Here is a 19,872-nt window from a genome sequence, read left to right as displayed (position 1 = left end):
ATGTAGGGCTCTGATACCTTTGTAAGTTTCTGAAAACTGAGGTTGTTGGACTAGACACTAGGGGTATAAGGCCTCTTTCCCACTCAGTGCCTCTTCTAGGATTTGGGGGGTAGAACCGGGACTAGAAACGAGGTCTCCTGACCAAGAATCTCATGCTCTTTCTTCATACGCTGTGCTAGTCGATGATTATTAAGAATGACTGGTCAGCACTGAATGCTCACTCTATGCCATGTCCTGAATTTGTATCACCTCATGCAATCCTCTTATAGGAACCTATGACGGACCTTTAAAGTGAAAAATAATACCCGAGTAAAAAAATCATGCTCTCAAATGGTTAGAAAAAGGATAAATAAATAAATAAATAAATAAAGGTCCCAAGATAAATGGAGAAGCTTCCAACCTAACCCAGTTATGGGATTTTTACCAACTGCTTTGCCTCTGTTTGATCTATTACATGGTGGATTAAACATACTTATATATCAGTGTCCTCAGGCTCTCACAACTGGCATGAATAATGGGCCCAGGCACACGGTAGTTCAAAGATAAATGACTGTCCAGGCAAGTAGGGAACACATTTCTCAACAACATTACTTGGGGGTAACTGGGACTCTGGAAACAGCTACAGAGCCTGTAAGGCCAAGTGCCAGGCAGACCTGACCCTTTGATTTTATTTATGATTCCAAATGAATAAAGCACATTCCAGGAGCACCACTGAGTACATCAGGGGTCAGCAAACTCTCCAAAATGGTACTGCCATCAGCCTCTGTTTGCTCCTCGCCGGGGGTATTTAGGCAGCATAGGCTTTTGGTGGTGGGGGCGATCAAACTGCTGCAGGGATTCTGCAAGTGGAGGCATGGAGTTCACGGGGACCTGGCCGTGGGACCACAGGAAGGACATCAGCTGCTTGCAACAGGACCGCTTCCTCCTGTACCTGGAAAAGCAGCCCCTGCAGGACCTGGTGCTTCCCACGTCTCGTCAAGACCTTGCCTCCCTGGCCAGGGTCTCTAGAATGATGCTGAGTGGGCTACAGTGAGAACATACGTTAGATATGCTGGAATGTTCAGCCCAGAATGCTCCGCTACCTTTCTCTGAATGGCAAGATCTCACTTAACCTCCTAGATCTAGAGATCAATGCCCACCTGGCCGGACCACCACCCCTGCCCCAGGCCAAGTCTGCCTTTGAAGGAAACTGCTACCCTCCCACAGAACCAAGCACAGGATCATGATCCCAGATTTGTCTGTTTGTGGACTGTGAACATCTTTAGAAGACAGACTGGGTGGCCCATCTGTCCTTATGTACTCAGTACCTAGCACTGTAGTCTGGGTTGCAAAGGCGCTGACTTCCAAAGAACTGGAAAGTAAAGCAAGGAATTCAAGGCTGGGAAGAGGTTTAAGAGGTCAGGGTGTTTGAATTCCTGCTCAATATAGAATTTCTCTCAAACTATCATTACAGAAAAACAAAAGTTTTAAAAGGTGTATGTGTACACATTATGCATACAGATCTTCCTTGACTTACCATGGGGTTCGGTCTCAGTAAACCCATCATAAGTTGAAAGTAGTGGTAAGTTGAAAATGCATTTAATATATCCACCTACCACTAGACCACTTTCTCACACCATACACAAAAATAAACTCAAAACCGATTAAAGACCTAAACGTGAGACCTGAAACCATAAAACTACAAGAAAACATAGGCAGTAATCTCTGGGGCACTGGCCTTAGCAACATACTTATGGATGTGTCTCGTCAGGCAAAGGAAACAAAAGCAAAAATAAACTACTGGGATTACACCAAAATAAAGGAATTTTGCACAGCAAAGGAAATTTGCAAATGCTTTATCTGATGAGGGGTTAACATCCAAAATATATAAAGAACACAACTCAACACAAAAAATCCCAAATAATCTAATTAAAAATGGGCAGAGGACTTGAATAGATGTCTTTCCAAAGAAGACATACAAATGGCTAAAAGACATATGAAAAGATGCTCAACATCACTTATCACTAGGGAAATACAAATCAAAAGCCACAATGAGATATTACCTTATACCTGTCAGACTAGCTACTATGAAAAAGACAAGAAATAATAAGTGTTGGCAAAGAGGCAGAGAAAAGGAGCCCTGTGCTCCATTGCTGGGAATGTAAATTAGTGCAGCCACTGTGGAAAACAGTATGGAGGTTCTTCAAAAAATTAAAAATAGAAATACTATGTGATCCACTACGAGGTATTTATCCAAAGAAAACAAAAACAATAACATGAGGGGCGCCTGGGTGGCTCAGTTGGTTAAGCGTCTGCCTTTGGCTCAGGTCGTGATCCCGGGGTCCTGGGATGGAACCCGCCCCCACATCAGGCTCCCTGCTCAGTGGGCAGTCTGCTTCTCCCCCCCGCTCGTGTTCTCTCTCTCTCTCTCTCTCTTGCTCGTTCATTCTCTCTCAAATAAAGAAATAAAATCTTTTTAAAAAACCCATTAATATGAAAAGATATATGCACTCCTATGCTTAACGCGGCATTACTTACAATAGCCAAGATACGGAAGCAACCTAAGTGCCCATCCATAGATGAATGGATAAAGACGATGTGGTATATATATGGTATATATATATATATATATATACAATGGAATATTACTCAGCCACAAGAACAGATTGAGATCTTGCCATTGGCAACAACATGAACGGACCTAGAGGTTACTATGTCAAGTGAAATAAATCAGACAGGGATAGACAAATACCATATGATTTCCTTTATATGTGAAATATAAAAAACAAATTAACAAACAACCACAGACTCATAAATACAGAGAAGAAACTGGTGGTTGCCAGAGGGGAGGGAGATGGGGAGTAGGTGAAATAGGTGAAGGTGATTTAAAAGGTACAAACTTCTAGTTATAAAACACGTCATGGAGATTAAAAGTACGGCATAGGGAATATACTCAGTAACATTGTAATAACGATGTGATGACAGATGGTGATGGCAGTGAGCACAGCACAGTGTGGAGAACTGTCAAATCACTCTGCTGTACACCTGAAACTAACATAATATTGTATGTCAACTACACTTCAATAAAAATAATTTTTTTAAAAAAGCTTTTATTTTAGGGGGCAGATTAGAGACAAATAAACATAAACACATGAGAAATGAAAAGGAACCTTTGAGGGTGATGAAATGTTCTACATCTTGATTGTGATGATGGCCATATGGGTGCATACACTTGTCAAAACACCCAAAAGACATTTAAATGGGTGTTTATTTTATGTAAATTATAACCTCAAAAAAGATGATTCTTAAAAAAATAAAAATAACCTACCCTAAACATGCTCAGAACACTTACTTAGCCTACAGTTGGGCAAAATCATGTAACACAAAGCCTATGTTGATTACAATCAAGTGTTGACTACCTCGTGTAATGTACGGAATACCATACTGAGTGAAAAACTGAATGGATGTCAACGTATCTGCTGTTCACCCTCCAGATCACGTCCCTGACTGAGAGCCGCGTGTGGCTCGCGGCCACTGCCCAGCATCACAAAAAAGTAACCTACCACACAGTGCCAGCCTGGGAAAAGATCAAAATTCAAAGTACAGTTTCTATTGAATATGTATTGCTTTTGCATCATCATGAAGTTGAAAAATCCTAAGTCGGGGACCGTCTCTATATGCACGTGTGACACCCTTCTAGTATAGCGGGTACATGGTGGTGAAGACTCGAAGAGTGAGATTCACTCAGATCTTTAAGAGTTAGCCATCACCTTTTTTAAAAAGATTTTTTCCTGATTTTTCAGAAAATATCAGCTACTTAGAGAAAAATGTGTAACATGTACCAACATGGATAATAGATTACAAAAGTTAACATGGTGCTCTATTTCCTTCTAATATTTTCTCCATGAGTTTTTGAAGAGCTCAAATCACACTCTATGATACAATTTTATAGTTTGCTCCTTTGCAGCAAAGGCATTTCCCTATGTGATTACAAAGTCTCCGTAAGCATCATGTTTTAAAACTTTTATTTTGACATAATTTCAGATGTAAAGTTACAGGAATAGCAAAAAATAGTTCTCTGCTATCTTTCACCCAGATTTGGATTCCTCAAATGTCAACATTTTGCTATATTTACTTCCTTTTCTATTTATTTTTTTAAGATTTATTTACTCGAGAGAGAAAGAGAGCATGTGCGCAGTGGGAGGGGCAGAGGGAGAGGGAGACAGAAACTCACGCAGCCTCCACACTGGGCACAGAGCCCCCCATGAAGCTCAATCTCACGACCTGAGTCCAAACCACGAGTGGGAATGCAAAACCGACACGCCGCCCAGGCACCCCTACTATACGCATTCTCCCTTCCAACAGAGAGCACGAGAGAGAAAGAGAGGGAGAGGGAGGTAGACAATGATATTGTTTGACCCTTAAATACTTCAGTGTGTCTTTTCTACAAATAAAGAGTTCTATTATACAACTACACTACAATTAGTCAAATCTGGAAACTAACATTGATAGACTACTATTATGCAATCTAGAGCCTTATTCAGTACTTTGAGAAAGAGCTGGTGTAGGCGCGGCTGGGGAGCATAGGGGCAAAGGGTCAGCTATTGGGTGTCTCTCATTTCATCTCACACTACTTACCACAAAATTGCAACAAAATGTCTGCAAAACATTGCCCTTGACTAAAAACACGAACCCCTATTCTGCCCTATCCCAAACACCCATTTCTCGGTGGCAAACATTGCCCTTCTCCTTCCTGTCTGTCCTAGTCAGCAGAGTCTGAACTTGAGCAGGTTGCAAGTTGTGAGTAATAACGAAAGCCTGAAAATTCTCTGAAATGAGAGAGAACTTGCAAACCAGTCTGATGTTGCTCAGTCTTGCAATTACCTGAATGTCAAGGAATCATTAATGAATCAGGCTGTCTCAACCTTAGATTAATGGTCCCTTTCAACAGTGAAAAGGGGACAGATGACCAAGAAAGGGGCGTGTGTCTATTTCTCCTCCAAATAAAGGGGTGGTGGCTGCAGCCATAGGCAAGGAGGGTAAGTGTTCACCCAGAAAAGCAGCCAGCCTGTGTTGTGGACTGGCTGGGACGAGGCCAGCAGGAATTCCGGCTCCCCGGGCTCACTCCCCCTTCCCCTCTGAGGTTTGTCAGGTGCCTCTGGAGGCGAGAAATGAGCACTCTCCCAGGAACCTATCCTGGAGGAAATATATCCTCCCAGCAATGCCTACTTATTCTTAGGACAACTGGTTTTCCATATACTAGGTGCAAAAAGCAAACAGATGATACGGTCAAAGAAATGTTTTTCTTACATAAAAACTGCAGGAGATGAAAAATTATACACCATATATACACTTATGATCAATAATCATTAGAAACCTCCATCAGATATATTTTTAAAAGATTCACAATAATAACCTACAAGGTGTGTGCACGCTCTTCTCTTTCCCATCCTTCTTTTAGGAAAAACAGCCCCAAGTACTCAATGAATTTGATGTGTGAGGTAAGAACAGCCTCTTAACAATGCCATGCCCTCAAATACCGAGGTGCACCTCAGGACTTCTGAGGGCAGAGAAAGGAAAAACAACTATTGAAAGCATTAATAATAAAAATACTATCATTGTATCCTCCACTTGGGGGATGAACATCTAGAACAATGTAGATGATAAACATTCACCCAGGGTCATGAACTACCACTTGGTGAACAAAAGATAGTAGATGAGATTTTTATTATGAAGGCTCTCATTACAGAAGACACAACAGAAACTAAATAGTCAGGTCAGATCTGGTAATTAAAAGCAGGTGAGTAATTAACAAACGATTAATAAAGGTGTCAGGATAAAATCATATTTTAACAAAAGATGAAATATATGGGAAGGTTTTTATATTTCAACTCTTATCCTTCTGTTTTGCATTTTGATTTTAAAAATATACAAAAAGTATAGAAAGCTGTAGTGAAGTAAGTATTACCTTGTTGACCTAATTGTGACAGAAAGTGACTGTCTTGGCAGATTTTAGTAGCAAGGGTAAATGAACTGAGGCCCAAGTAATTTAAACTAGCAGGACGAACTCAGAAGATTCCAATGTGGACAATGGTGAGCTGCAGTTTGTTAGTTAGGATCACTAATATGTATCCAGTTGGTGGTTGAAATTTTCTATTTTCTGATTGTTTCTGTCTCTACCACAACTTCAAGGGCTAAAAGGAGACTCAATACTGGTAGTAATTTTCCATAATTAGCATTAGTGGAGAGACCTGACCAGAAAAAAAAAAAAAAAGAAGTCCACTGTAGTTTAATAGGTATGAGCCTTAAACCTGGTAGCATTTTAATCATTTAATTCTTTACAGATAGAAAACAAGCATTTAAACCTAAGTATAGCATACTCGTTTCAAGGCAAAAGAAAAGAACAACCAAAAAAAGGCCCGTTTCCCTATCCTGACTCATCTCAGGCTGACAATTTCTTTCCAGATATCAGTCAGAACAAGGAAGACGCCTTAGATGGCTCATTTTAAACAATTCTCTAGTTCTCCTCCAGGGGGCGAAGTTGGCCAGCATTTCACTGGAAAAGGAAATGACTTTCAAACTTGGACTTTCGCAGAGCACTAGGAAGATAATGCAAGTACAAAAAGGGCCATTTCCCTCCTCTTGCTTCTTTTCAATACATCGAATTCTGACTGATTAGCAAAGCACTCCAGCCCTTTGGTGCAATACGAGGGAAGGGACTTGATTAAGGGCAGTGGGCAGAAACACTTTACCAGCCATAGTCCTGGAGGTCGGCAGCCTATTCTCCTAAGACCTGAGATCAGGGTGATGCTTTTGCCACGCTGATACAGTTTCAAGGATATTACCTTTTTTTTTTTTTTTTTTTTAAAGGGGAATTTTCCACTGGGCCTATTGTGGCCAGCTGATGCCTACCCGGCTCCTTCGCAGGGCCTCCTTCCGAGCAACCACAAAGCTGCTGGAGGTCTGAAAGCCCCGGCCCTGCCTTCCTGCAGGGATAGTGGAACCTTTCCACCTTCTGAGGGTGTGTGGTGGCCAGGAACGAGCCCAAATAGCAAGTCCTCACTGGGCCTTCGTCCTCTTCCCTGGAAGGGTTAGATGTTCCCAGGGGAACTCAGGTAAAGCCTCAGAAGAGGTCACACACAGGGGCAAAACCTATTCTCAACATTGGAACAAACTGGAATTCTAGTATCTCGGTAACAGCATGACAGGGTGGAGGGAGAAAGACCCGGAGTGTGTGTGCCAATTCTCCCCGGCCTAGGAACAGATCTAGTTTGTGTGGATCCTGAGCCTTATACAATTTGGGGGTCTCTTAGCAGAAGAATACAAAATTAGGACTAGCCCATTAGCTACAGGGCATCAGAAGGGGTCCCTGGAAGGGAAAGGCCCTGAAGCTTGACCATCATAACCATCCTGAGCTCCGTGGCCAGCACTGCTGGTGAGGAGTGTGTTGGCAAGCAGGCTCCTGCAAGCCTCGCCCACAGAACAGCAGTGGTCACGTGGCTCAGTTTCTGCCTCAGGGAGTGGACTCAGGGGCTGGGAAAGAAAGTGCAAGGCGTTCGGTGGCAGGAAGTGTCCCTTTGGGTTCTGCTCCCTCTTCATCCTGCCCCAGGCACATCGTAGGTGCTCAGTAAACACCTTCTGACCAACCAGTGGAAGTGGCCCAGCTGCCTCCCCCCACACCTGTTCCTCCGCCCACACACACACCTGTTCCTCAGCACTTCCCTTTTCTCGGGCTTACCGGCCAGGCTTCCAGCTTGTTTGTGAAGAAAGAGCACTCCTAAACTGTGTGCAGAGGTGAGTGAGTCACACCCAACATGAGAACGGTTTTCCTGCTCAAATGGGTAATTCATTCACCAAAGATGTCCAGGCATGCGTTACATACACCTCCAAATTAGTCCCACAAATAACGATGTTGCTTCCTTCTATACAGACCCTGCATCTGGCACAGCATGGGCACGTAGTAAAAACACCAGGAGCCCAGAGCTCTACTGCCTTGGGAGTGCCCATCGCCCCAGGAGGATCCTAGGAAAGAAGTGTCCTAGGGCACACCTGCATAGTCCCGGTAGAGGGAACGAACCCCCTTCATCAGGAACATGAGCTCCACCACTGGCCATCTTGCCACCCCTGCCTGACAAAGCCTCGGCCCCCGTTTTGGGTCATCCTGTTGCCTCAGACCCGGCCTTCTCCCCCTCCTCCTGATGGGAAGGTCATGTCTCCTTTCCAAGACCTCCTTGGGCTCCACACGAAGGTGCCAACTCTGCCAGATTCACAGAGAACAAAATAAACCGATCTAAATTTAGAGCACCTAGCCAAATCTAGCTATGTTTGCATATCTGCACAATCTTTGTAAAAGTAATAAATCAATTTCTCCCAGTCTAGTGGCAAAATCACTTAGCCAAATCTTAACAAGGAAATGAGAGGACGCCTACAGAAATGGCAAGTTGTTTAGTTAATGTAGCTTGCTTTTGTATATGCTACAGTTTGGTATTTGTAAGCAAACCCGCACCGAAATGTTCATGTTCTTTCTTGAACAAAACAGCGAGAACAACTTCTTACATATAAAAGTGTCTTTGTGAAGTCATTTGTCACAAGGAAAAAAATGTTCTGCAAGTTCTCACCTGTAAAATGAAGATGATATCGTGATGGGAAGAGAATGGCACCATTATTTGGGTGTTTACTGCGTGCCAAGCCTGTGCTACACATTTCATAGGGATTATTTCACTTAGGTCTCTCAACAACCCTGTGCAGTATTACCCTTACCGTGTTAATGCAGAAATTGAGGCTTTAAGAGAAAATGACATGCCCAAGGTCACACCTTGTCCAAGGTATTCAGTGGTGGATGTGAGGCTGGTCAGGCTGAGCTTTATTCTTAGCCCTTGAGCCATGCTGCTTCTGCAACCAAAAGTCACTTTGTACACTACAAAGAACTAAGGAGCTTTGCAAGGTATTTTTTTTTAAGCAGGTAGCTGCACACATTTTGATTTTTTTTCGCAAATTCTTATTTGATCAAAAAAAAAATGCTAGAGAATTGGGCTACTTTTTCCAAGGCTACAAGAATATTTAAGAAATCACTGCACCAGTCAAAAGCAAATAATGATAACAGCTACTATTTATTGAACCTATACTATGTGACAGTCCTCTCTGCCGAATTCATTAATTACCTTCCCTGAATCCAGCTAGCTTATGGAGCACCTGGCATCACCCTCATTTGACAAATGAGGAACTGGAGACTTGGAGACTCTGCCCAAAGTATCCCAGTAGCTAAGGAAAGGTCTGAACTCTGGTCCATCTGCCTACACTATGCACCTCCTGGGTGTAAAGTGTGCACAAATAGAAAGAATGTTCTAGTTAGCAGCCTATTAGCTATTTAGTACATCTGGATATTTGAATGGCCAAATGGGAAGCACTACATCCTTTCAGGCCAAGAGAAGAACACAGGTGAGCAGCAGTAGGGGAGTGCAGTTCTGCCCTCACAGCCTCTGGCTCCAACATCATCTGGGGCATGAGGGAGGGCACAGAAGGAGGGGACGGAGGAGCGGGGGAGCCACATCCTGCCATCTTTATAAAGAGCCAGCAAAGAGAACATGAGGGCATAAACCAGGTTCACATCTGGATGCACAATGTTGAGTCCTGCCATGGGAATCGGTCCAGTGATGGAATTGCCCAAAATGCATTTAATACATTCTTAGGCCATCGTCCCCAAAGAGATTCCAACTCTGACTCAAATATCTTGCTAGCATGTGTCACTTGCTCATCCAGGACTCTGCCTTTACCAGGGTGTGGGGGACCTAAATGCACGGTGACCCACCTACCACCACAGCCGCCCAACCAACCTGCACATGACAAAGGAGGGAACCTTGGCAGAGAGGCCCAAGTTCACAGTGCTGGGGCCAGAGAAGGCAGGAAAAGCTGCTGACTCCAAAATGATGCTCAAGCACAAAAGAAAAACTGCAAAAAAAAAAAAAAAAAAAAAAAATCAGGGGGTAGGGGGTGGTTCTTGTAGAGCACATTCTGCAAGCCTTGATTTTTCAGAGTTCATAAACTACGGATGGAGCCTTGACTAAAAATCCCTCTGAAGCATGGCAAATCAGCTCTCAGAAGAAACTACGTTAGGGTCATGAACACGAGAAACAGTGGTTGAGCATGGAGTTTCCAAATGCTAGCTTTCTCTTGGGGTTATATCAAGTGCACTTTGGTGCCATGGTAGGGAAAACCTTCCCAGAGGCAAGGTCAGAGGCTTCCCTGGGGTCTGAGAAGCAGGGTGTTTGTGGAAGCCTGCCTCTACCTGAAATCTCTGCCACCCAGGCAGATTTTCTCAGACAGGGTACACACACACACACACGCACACCACACTTCCAACCCCATTAAAGGGAATGTAGCAGGGAGCCAGTCTTGGCTTTGTAGAAGCAACACCTTCCCAGCAACTCCAAGTTATCTGAAAATTGTCATAAGACATTTGAGAGGGAAAGGAGGAGGTAGGGAGCTCCACATGCTTGCCCAGGTTTCAAGCACAGGATGAAGGGCTCCTTTTAGGGGTGTTAAAGAGGAGTTCCTTGTATTAGCCAGGGGTTAACAGTTAATCTAACAAGATGCTAAAGTGGAAGTTTCCACTCCAGCATCAAGATTCAACAGATGGGAAATTCCAAAGCATGGGGCCAGACCATTATGTGGAAATTTCTAAGAAGTTGACCTAGCTGGCTCAAAGATCCAACAGGAGGATATATAAACAGGTTCAGGGCAGTGAAAAGTGACAGGGGATTTTGTGAGGCAGATTCCTCAGAAATGCTCTGATTCCTACCCTCGCTCCCCAAGATGGCTGGGGTGGAAGGAGGTGGCCTTTCATTTCAAGCCTAGAGAAAAGGGTTGGTTTTTTTTGCTTGTTTGTTTTTAAAGATTTATTTATTTGACAGAGAGAGACACAGCGAGAGCGGGAACACAAGCAGGGGGAGTGGGAGAGGGAGAAGCAGGCTTCCCGCCGAGCAGGGAGCCCGATGCGGGGCTCGATCCCAGGACCCTGGGACCACGACCTGAGCCGAAGGCAGACGCTTAACGACTGAGCCACCCAGGCGCCCCTAGAGAAAAAGGTTTTAAAGGCAACATTTGGAAGGCTTGATATGGGTCTCCTAGAGTTTGGGGACTGGTCCACAACTCCTGCCTGAGGAACCGAAATGTGAGAGGACACAAAAGAGGCCTCTGGTGGCAGAACAGAAGGCTGGGTCAGGGCAAGTGGTCATTCTCCCCCTTCCCCCGGGGGTGGGGGGAAAGGGGTGACATAGTGTGAACTCTGGGCTCCAGGAATACCAGCTTTGGTCTCCTTAAAACAGGTTCGACCCAATGGGCTTCACGCAGCCTGAGGGTGGGAGAACAGGAATGGAAACCAGAAGCTGCTGGCTGATGATCGCAGCCAGCAGAAGGAGACACACCGCGTGAGTGCTGGGAGATCCAGATGGAAAGTTCCAGCAGCAAGTCCTTGAGAAAGCCACGGAAGCAGCCAGGACAGAGAATCCATTTACCCACCAGCCAGGCTCAGAGGACCCAGTGCCAGGCAGGACGGTAGCAGTCAGGAAAGAACCTTCCTCTCTTCCTCCCCTCCTCTCTCTGCGTCACCTGGGGAGGCCTGACGCGGTGGGCAGCTGGAAGACGGGGAGACCCGTACTGGCAAGATGGAGGGGGAGGTCTTCTCTTAGAGTGAATACTGACTGTTTAGAGACCAGACCGTGCATTTCCAATTTCCAAAGTGAACGTGTATGTATGGTGTGTGTGTGTTACTTAAAGGGGCCATAGGACTTCTTATTGCCTAAGAATAGCGAGTATTTGACAGAGAGAGAGAGAGAGAGAGAGAGAGAGACAGCACAAGCAAGGGGAGGGGCAGAGGGAGAAGCAGACTCCCCACTGAGAAGGGAGCCCGATGTGGGATTGGGCCTGGGATCATGACCGGAGCTAAAGGGAGACACTTAACCGACTGAGCCACTCAGGCATCTCAGCTTAATTGAGTTTTTTAAAAGAAAATGGGGGAAAGACACACCTTACCGAATAAACTTTAAAGGAACAGTGCGAGACAATATAGCTGGGGGCGCCTGGGTGGTTCAGTTGGTTGAGCTTCTGACTCTTGATTTCGACCCAGGTCATGATCTCAGGTCGTGAGACGGAGCCCTGTGTCAGGTTCCGAGTCAGCTTGAAATCCAGTCTCTCCTTTTCTCTTCCTTCTGCCCCTCCCCTAGCTCATGCTCACTCTAAATAAATAAATAAATAAATATATATATATACACATATATATCTATATATATGTGTGTGTCTATATATATATAGACACACACATATATGTAAATAAATATATATGTATCTTTAAAAAAAGAATACAGCTGTGTCTTAATTAAGTCTCACATCACGTGTGCAATGTAGTAGTTATAGCTAATCTTTGCTAAGCACAGATTATGTGCCAGGCACGAGACCAAGGACTTTACAGATATTACCTCATTCAGTCCCCCTAACAACTCCACGAGGCAGAGGTTGTTATCCCCTTGGACAGCTAAGGAAACTATGGCTCAGAGAGGTTAGGCAACATTCCTAGAGTCACACAGGTAGGTAAGTAACCTGGACTCAACCTCAAGTCTGACATCTAATCCTGAACCCTTTTTATTCTCACACATGAGTGGTTTTCAGCAGACAGTGGTGACTGAAGCAGGGCAGGAACTTGGATCCTGCCCAGCCTTCCCTCTTGGGAGTCCAAAACTAGAAAACCAAAGAACAGGGCTCAAAAACCACTGAACTGCATGATCTGAGCAAACTCTTCCAACCCTGGGATTCTATGATTCTATCACCTGTGGGTGGAAAGGTGGAGAGACACACAGTAGCAGATGTGCGGAAGAGGAAAAACACGGAGTTTGTATCCCGTGTTCTCAGAGAGGCAGCCGGGAGGAGCTGGTTCTAGTAGGTGCTTCTGTAACAGACCCGAGGTTCACAGAAGCATAGTCCTGTGTGGAAATAAGTGGTTCAGATAATGCAGGTAAAGCACTTAGCACAGAGCCTGGCACCAGAGTCAGCATTTTGGTAAATGGCAACTGGGACTGTGAAGAGTTTACACATATGCCTAAAAAACTCGACATGCAACTTAACGCAACACACTCGGCCACTGACATCATTGTGTCCCTTCCATAGGGAACTGTTTTTCATGGACACTAAACTTTATTAGTTGAGCCAAGACAAGAAACAAGTGCATAAGATTAAGCTGGCCAAATCTAAAACAATTTAAGTAAGCCTGAGCAATGGCTCTTAAACAGTAGGGGACCATGAAATCCTCTGAGAAAATGATGAAAACATAACCCCTTTTCCCACTTTAAAAAAAAGTACATACACACAATTTTGCAAATAATTATAGAAGCCCATTCACTGATTCATTTAATGGATTACTGATCCACTGGAGCCCACCCACTGTCTTCAGGTTAATAGTCATTGTTCTAGATTCTGGGGATGCGATAGGAGATCCATAGGCCCAAACCTGCCTACCCGACCCCACGGTGGGGTCACCCACCCTTCACCTCCCCAATATGCTCATTGTTACTAGTCTTGATCATGATACTGACCCTGGACTAGGTAGTCAACATAACTGAAGCTGAATCTAATTTTAAACCTTTCTAGTTTAGTGGACCCCCCCCCCAATTCAGAATTCCCAAATCAGTGGACTCTGGTACCCAAAAGTTTTATCTACTTGGCATGCTCTTACTTCCTTCTTCTGATAACAGAATTCTTCCTTCTTTCATAGGGACCCCATTCTATGGGATTCTGGAGGGATTTACCCTCTCTGGAGGGCCACATGAACAAAGCCTGGCCAAACAGATACTGCTTACTGTCACCTGTGTACTTCTGGCCAAGTTGATTCAGGAAAGGAATCCAAACTGGGCCAGCTAAGATCCCTCCTTGGTATTGTTAGAACAATGGCAAGAGAGGCAGTCTCTTTTCACTGAGATCCATAGCTGTGAGGATGATGGCAACGTAACACCGATGGCTACCTCTGGTACCATGGTACCGGAACAGCTTGACTGCAAATGAAGTTGACAGCATGAGCTGAGCCAAAAGATGGAGAAAGCGAAAGAGAATGGCCTGATAATATCTTTTGAACCCCTGGATACAGCTATACCTGAAGTCCATTCCAGTACTGATATCTTAATTACGTAAGTCAAGAAACTAGTTTAAATTGGATTTCTGTTACTTGCAAACAAAATAACAACAATCATAAATAACAATAATAATAAAATAACAAATAAGCCTGACCTAAATGAAAATAAAGCCCAAAAGGAAGTTCCCACTCCTGGGTAGTATTTGCGGAATTCTAGGCTGCTCTCTGACAATGATCCTCCTGAATTAACAGTTTCTCATCCTCTAATATTCCTACAGAAAGTCTAGGCTTAACCTTCTCTCACATGACCCTCTGCCCCTGACAGTTCTTCTTACCAATGCTGCCACCAATCAGACCCTACTTCTTGCAATAAATATCAAAGTTTCTGACCTGAAGAAGAAAGTCCCAGAAGTGCACAACAGTCACCCAGGCAAGCCCAGGTTGTAGTTTGTTAACAGCAAGCAAATACTTGCAGGCTGTTCTTCCTATTCCCATGAGATTCCCTAACTGCCCCGGTTCTCACCTGAACACTCCAGTATCAAAAGTGACCTAGAGCCAGGGGGCTCAAAGCAGAAGGAGACCTACTTGTGAGCAAGGCAAGAGGGCCGAACAGGTCACAGTGGACAGGGTCGACGCAAATTCCGTGTATCCAAAAGCCACTCCACAGACTGAGTCAGGGTGTAGATGATTTGGGACTGGGGAGAAATAATATTCACAGAGTCCTTCCAGGAAGCTGTTTATTATTCTTTCAGAACAGGGATGGTAAGTCACTTTCAACTCCTCTGCCAAATTTGGTCCACAGCCAGATGCCCAGGCTCAGCATCAAGAACCACGACAATCTGTAAAGTCTAATACGGGGGTGGGGGTGGAGCACGAATATATGTATTTGTGATTCCAGCTGAAACCATTAGAGTTTATCCTTGGAATAAGTGCACGCCTGGACTGCAAGGGCTTTTCTTGGGCTTCACCTGGAGGTTACATCATTCACTCACACCCAGGACAGTCCTCATTATTCTATTTATTACACGGATGTTGTTCACAACCTTATGTGGTCTCCTCTTAATGAGCACTTTGGAGAAATGACTCTATGCCTTACCTCTTCCAAGTAACTATCATGCTTGCATCTTCCAGCCACTGTGCACTGCTGCCTGAGCATGGGTTCTTTCTGGGAGTGACCACCCAGAAGCTCCAAGGCAAGACTGGGGGACCTCACAGCCCACGTACGGGCTCTCAGCCCCACGCTAGGGGCCCGACCTTACCTCTAACTTCCCCTACCCTGCCTTCCCCTGCAAATTTCCTGCCTTCCTTATTTCTGTGGGTCTCATTATATTATGTGTGTATTTAAAAGCCACCTCAAAGGCAGCTCTTTCTGCCCACGGGTCCTGCCCCCATGCTTTTTTTTTTTTATGTTATGTTAATCACCATACAGTAGTACATCATTAGTTTGTGATGTAGTGTTCCATGATTCATTGTTTGCGTATAACACCCAGGGCTCATTGCAGTACGTACCCTCCTTGATGTAGTGAAAAGAAGGGCCATATGCACTCCAATGTTCATAGCAGCCCCAGTGCTTTAATAAAACCACCCTTGTGGGGTGCCTGGGTGGCTCAGTCAGTTAAGTCGGTTTTGGCTGAGGTCATGATCTTGCAGCTGTGGGATCGAGCTCTGCACCGGGCTCTGTGCTCAGTGCAGAGTCTGCTTCAGATTCTCTCTCCCTCTCTCTCTCAAATAGATAAATAATATCTTTTTAAAAATAAAAAAATTAAAAAAAAATAAAACCACCCTTTTGCACCGAAAATAAATAAATAAATAAATAAAATAAAAGCCACCTCAAAGCTCTTTGAAAGAAGACAGGCATGTATATTAGATCAACAGCAATCAAAATACTATAAAACAATGTGGATGGTGAAAGGAAGGCAGTGTTACAAACGCTGCCTGTCGGGGTAGCTCTTACTGGGAAGCTCTGGCTGAGCAGGCTGAGAAGGTGGTGGCCTTGGACCAGGAACAGCCCTGAGCCAAACTGTCAGCGACTGTCTCGGTCCTCTCCCCCTCTCTCCGCCCTCCTGCCTGCATACATCCCACTGCCCTGTCCTTCCTTGGGCAGCGGGGTGCCCTCTGGCCCGTTCCTGTGCATCCCTCACCTACTTTCTCTTTAGGACTCCTGGTTGTTTCCCTTTTCCAACTCCTCCCATCAAATCAAAGCAGCTCACACTTCTACAGGACCTTGTACTTGACACTGACAAGTTGTTCGTGGCTGATAACAGTGTATCCAAGTATCTCCTCTCGGAGGGATGAGTACATTTTAACCAGGTATTTTGAAGAGGGTAAAAATTCAAAGAACTCATTCATTAATAGTGGAATAGGCTGTAATGATGGTAGAGAGGCAACTGAATTCGGGGCGGGGGTTTCTTCTTGTAAATCCCAAAGAATTCTATGTGAAGCCGTTAGCACAGTGCCTGGGACACAGTCAGCACTCAAGATCATGGAGGACACTAATGATGACCTACTGTTACTGTTATTAGTGATCCCACCATGACCACCCCTTGACTACTCCCTGCCTATTCCTCTCTCACTACCATGACCACCACCACGAAGGTAACTGCCTCTTTCTCAACACTGGCTAGCCACAGATCCATAATCCATTAATGCATTTCCATTATCTTTTATGGTTCACAAAACACTGGCACATACATCATCCTTTTAGATCTTCTTGGTAGGCCACAAGTTAAACTATTCCTATTTTACAGATGGAGAAACTGAAGCTCAGCTAGGTTGAGTTTATAAGGTCCCAGAGGCAGAAAGCAGGAGGGTCAGGGCTCCAACCCAGGTCTCCTATAAATGTCTTTTTTTTTTTTTTTAAGATTTTATTTATTTATTTAACAGAGAGAGACACAGCGAGAGAGGGAACACAAGCAGGACGAGTGGGAGAGGGAGAAGCAGGCTTCCTGCGGAGCAGGGAGCCCGATGTGGGGCTTGATCCCAGGACCCTGGAACCATGACTTGAGCCGAAGGCAGATGCTTAATGAGTGAGCCACCCAGGCGCCCCTAAATGTCTTCTTCTTTCCATAACAAGTGGTTGCCAACTGCATAGCAATCACATGAGAATCATCTGAGCCCTTTAAGATTCCTGGGGTCCACCCCAGACCTAATAAATGGGGAGGGCCCAGGGGAGCTCGTATTTTAACAGGTGCCTCACGTGACCCTGCTGAGCTGCTGATGGACGACCAAGCACAGTGTCCCTGCTGCCTCCTGGCTGACTAAGTAGCGGCTATACTCTCAGCCTTCCGTGGGGTCCTTCATGGAAGGCCTGGGCAGCCGTCTGCTCCGTAAAGTCAGTTTTCTACCACTGCCTAACTGTTCCCTCACCACAATCACATTTAGGTTCAAACGAAGCACTGACAAAGCACTGGAGAAGGCAGACTAGCCAAGGTGAAGAGAGTGAAGCGCACAACACAGCATTTGGCTTTGAAGTGGTTCAGAGCAGGGCAGATCCCAGACGGCAAGAACAGGCAGAGAAGGCCATATTGCAGAGAAGGGAAAATTCTAGTGGGCCCTGCAGAATGGGAAGGGTTTCCAAGGAGGGAAGGGGTGAGCAGCATGAGGTGTCCTAAAGAGAAATGGTAAATGGAACAGTCTGGCTGGAATAAAAGGGGTGGTGGGAGGTGAGCAGGAGAGGAGGGTGCCAGATGATGGATGTGGAGAAGCCAGAGAGAGGAGTCGAGGCTGCTGCCGGGGATGATCTGAGACACAGAGAGCGACAGCCTAAGAGATGAGCTGAAGGATGACCAGTGTGGCGGCGGCGAATGGAGGGAGGCTCAGAGTGTGGGCAGCCTGGCACTGGCAAGACCACCTCAGAGCCTACTCAACTGAGATGCCAGGGGGCAGTGCCAGGGCCCGGCAAATCAGAACGGGCAGAGAGGGCGGTGGGCTACGGGATGGGCGTGGATCTGAGCCCTCACTCCATGCCCTCCTTTTTTCATGTGACTCAAAAACACTGTAGGACAGGACCATAAAAATGGCCACAATCCTTCCCCTCCCTGTATCCGTGTTCCTGTGGTGCAATTCTGCAGCTCCTCTACAAAGGGGCTGACTTTGTATCTATAGCCTCTTGAATCCAGGCCAGCCACATAGCTCACATTAGCCGCCAGAACGTGATGGAAGCAACGCTGTGCCACCTCTGAGCCTTAGGCTTGAGACGTTCCTGCTTTCACTTGGTACCCTGCCCAACCCCAGGGGAATATGCTCAGGGTAGCCTGAAGGATGGTGAGACACACATCTTAGAGTCATTGTCATCACACTAACATCCAGGTGACTCTCAGAAACAATGCCTAACCGACCTGGACCTGTAGCTGACTGCAGAGACAGGAGTGGTCCCAGCAGAGACCAGAAGAATCACACAGCAGAGCCCAGCCCAAACTGCCAACCCACAACATCGTAGGATAAAGACATGATTGTTATTTTGAGTCAGGAAATTTTGGCTCAAATCTCTGGTAGTGTATTTTGGGGGTGATTCCTTATGCAGCAAAAGCAAACTGCTACACACTGCAAATAACAGTATCACCCCAGCATTAGGGAGTGATGCCACATGAAGCCCCAGAAACTTTTTCACTTAAAAAGTATCTTACTTTCCTAACTCTAAAGTCAGTTTTCTACCACTGCATAACTGTTATGTCCCAACAATCACATTTCAGTTCAAAGAGGGAGGAGAGGAAAACTACAGCATGAAGAAAGCTAGTAAGTTATAACTGTGAGCCAATTTTCATTACAACACACTGCAAGGGACTGTCTGAATTCCTTGGCCAAAATAACACTTTGTTGTTTTGGATACTGCCTGAAACAAGCAGACCATCAACAGGGGCCTGGAAATAGTTTCATTACAAGAAAAAAAAGTTTTATTTTAATAATATTTGGCACATAATCATAATCTTTTCCCTGACCACATTCTTAGCAAAGGAACACGGATTGATCTTTTTTTTTCTCTTTTTTTTTTAAGGCTTGGAGACATCTTAAATCATTTCAGAAAGGAAAATAAAAAGTGTGAATAAATAGACATCTAATCATAGTACTGGTAGGGATGTATCTAACTTGGAAGTGTGAAACATTCAAAAATAATGTCAAACAGTCACATTGTTTTAAAAATGAAAGAGAACTCACCAGTAAGACTTCCCGTGGCCCACCGTTTTCAGGTTGTAAGTGGTGGAATGAATCTGAAATAGAATTAAGCAAACATTCCGTAAATAAATCACACTCGGGAAGGGTGCGCTTTCAGTCCCAAGGGACCGCCATGATGCTGAGTATTTATTCTGTTAGTTAAAGATTAGCAAAGCCTTTTCTGGCTCCTGGTGGAATAGGGAGAGTTTTTGGCCTACATATTTCAACTTCCTGAATAGAGAGCATTCTCTCATCTACTTCAGAGAGTGCTGGAAGTCTGAAGCCAGTACTATAAATGGTAGTGTTTTCATCCAAACCCCTCCAAGTCAGCAGAAGCCTCTTTGGTTGCTGCTCTTGCCTTGGTCCCTCAACCCCTTCTGCTAGGACCAAGTCATGCCCCCCTTCATGGAACTAGTGAGAAAACGGATGGTCCAGTACAACCTGAAGCACAATGGGAAGAGTGTACAAGGCTTCCTGATAGTGGCCACCTGATCACAAATGACCCCAAACTTTTGTTTTATCGATAACGGTGAGCCTTAAGGCAGTGCTGCTCAACAGAACTATAAAATGAGCCATTTATATAATTTTATATTTTTGAGTAACCACATTAAAAAGGCAATAAGAAG

The 19,872-nt window shown here is 44.9% G+C and overlaps 1 protein-coding gene across 1 annotated transcript in view; it reads right to left on the bottom strand.

The window, feature by feature from the left end:
* The window catches only part of GNG12 (G protein subunit gamma 12), a 74,512-nt gene extending 55,210 nt beyond the window's left edge, over positions 1 to 19,302 (bottom strand). The window contains exon 1 of the mRNA XM_028102574.2: positions 19,250 to 19,302. The gene's annotated coding sequence lies outside the window, so the exon portion shown is untranslated. The remainder of the gene's footprint in view (positions 1 to 19,249) is intronic.
* Positions 19,303 to 19,872: the final 570 nt, after the last annotated feature.

The sequence above is a fragment of the Eumetopias jubatus genome, unplaced genomic scaffold (genome assembly GCF_037043125.1).
Source record: "Eumetopias jubatus isolate StellerSeaLion01/CBP00866 unplaced genomic scaffold, mEumJub1_p1.0 scaffold_4, whole genome shotgun sequence".
NCBI classification, from domain to species: Eukaryota; Metazoa; Chordata; class Mammalia; order Carnivora; family Otariidae; genus Eumetopias; species Eumetopias jubatus.
This window is presented reverse-complemented; position numbering and strand designations above follow the sequence as displayed.